Source organism: Adiantum capillus-veneris, unplaced genomic scaffold (assembly GCF_014529385.1).
Source record: "Adiantum capillus-veneris isolate H3 unplaced genomic scaffold, ASM1452938v2 Hic_scaffold_854, whole genome shotgun sequence".
NCBI classification, from domain to species: domain Eukaryota; kingdom Viridiplantae; phylum Streptophyta; class Polypodiopsida; order Polypodiales; family Pteridaceae; genus Adiantum; species Adiantum capillus-veneris.
In genome coordinates this window covers 12,559-14,651 of record NW_028221831.1, presented here as the reverse complement: position 1 = coordinate 14,651, position 2,093 = coordinate 12,559, and positions in this window count along the sequence as shown.

Genomic DNA, 2,093 nt, shown 5'->3' with positions numbered 1-2,093 from the left:
ATAGAAAGTAGATGTTGGGGATAAGTGTCAAGTGTTACGCGGTATCATTGCAGATACTATATGGTGTATTTCTCCAATGCACTCTGCAAAACTAAAAGAAGTTGAGATCAATCCTTATTACTACACAACCACCAAGTTATTGTAATGCTTTGCAAAATGGATACCTTTGACATGAATGGCTCTAGTGCAAAGAAGCTCTGCAGTATGTACTTAGCATGTAGGAGACATCTCCATCCACCTAAGTTTGCATCTAATTGATTTGGCATTGTCATATTTGTTACGGTCACCTTATATAGTTTGTAACTACCACATAGCTTGCCATATTCATGAAATAATCTTTTTATGCAATTTCAAACATACAAATTTTGTTGTTCAACCACAATAATCATTACACAATACATTTAATGACCGCAACATATCATTAGAAAGTGGACATGTGTGAAGAATTAATTTAATATCTTATTGTACATGGCACCAACAGTCCAATCTTTTATTGTTGGGGGGGGGGGGGGGGGGGGGGGGGGAGAGAGAGAGAGAGAGAGAGAGAGAGGAGAGAGAGAGAGAGAGAGAAGACCTTGCTCTTGTGATTGATTGGGTAGTTCCCTAGATCTCTCAGAGAGCTAGACAATCCCCCAGATTTCTTAGAGAGCTCAACAGCCACTACTAAATTTCACAACGGAAGTATACGGTCATGGCAAGCCCAAGAAAAGGTTTTTGTTATTTTGTGTTCAAATCTTTTATTAGTTTTTCTCCCAATGTTGCATGGAGATGTGTCTGCTTGAGATGAAGGATTCTATGCATGCCATAGGAGAAAGAAACCTGAAGAAAGTTTGATGCTATAAATTTCTATCTCTTACGATGCACATAGATGCACTTGTTTTCTATGATTGCATCTACACACACTGTAGAAGAACGTTGGGATGTCAAATATAAAATTGCATGCTAACATAGATCAATTTATAGGTATGAGTGATGTGTAAGGTTCATTGTAAGGGTCGACGGGCTGACACTTGCAGGACTTTCGTGGATTGGTCAAAGGGCACACATGGATGCACAATCTTTTGAGGGATGCTTCTACATGTGTTGTAGGTAGAGAGAATGTAGATATGTTTCATGGTAAAATAAGGGGAAGCCTTAGATGTGCATATGAAACTGTATGTTAGGTAAATATACTTCATGGTACTCAATATAAGGGGAAGCCTTAGATGTGCACGTCAGAATATATGTTAGGTAGATATACTTCATGGTAGTCAATATAAGTGGAAGACGAGGCATAGTTTGGTTGAATTCTTGTTTATATGGGCACATTCTAATATATGTTAGTTGTGTGTGTGTGTGTGTGTGTGTGTGTGTGTGTGTGTGTGTGTGTGTGTGTGTGTGTGTGTGTAAGAGTGTGTGTGTGTGTGTGTGTGTGTGTGTGTGTTTTTTTAAGAATGATTATCTAACAATAGTTTGATTTCACAAATTATTGAACCATACAATGGGACTAGAGACCAGTCAACTTGTAAATAACCAAACCTTATTATCCTTTAGTAGATAAAGTTAAGACTACAATTGACATTTAGACTTGACACTGACATATAGTGTATTACATGTTATTATCAAAAAATCATACACAAGGGTCCGAACGGTGATGATCTTCTGTTATTGCTACAGTTGTTGTAATCCCAAGGAAAGAATCTCTTACCTGTCACCATCCAAGAAAACAAGCCTGTCAGAACTGGCATTACTTGGGAAGACAGGTGTCAACAACTGCCTCCCCTTATTATTGGTGTCAAAAGTTACAACAAAAACTAACACCGTAACATTGACCGAATATTAATTTTTAAAAATGAGCCATTAATTTACAAAAATGTTTAAAATCATTTAATTCCAGAAAAAAATCGGACAGCATCTTCTTTGTTATTTGAGTCAATTTTCAAAAGTCCAATCCAATTCCATCTCATTTGAGACCCTCACGTGAGGATTAAGGCTATTTTTAAAAAACATTGGAGTATGTTCAAAGCAGAATACTAACTAATTACAAAAGTTATGCATCTATTAAACAAAGAGAAAAGTGTTCAAAAGAAATTCCCATAACAGAATTTACTGAA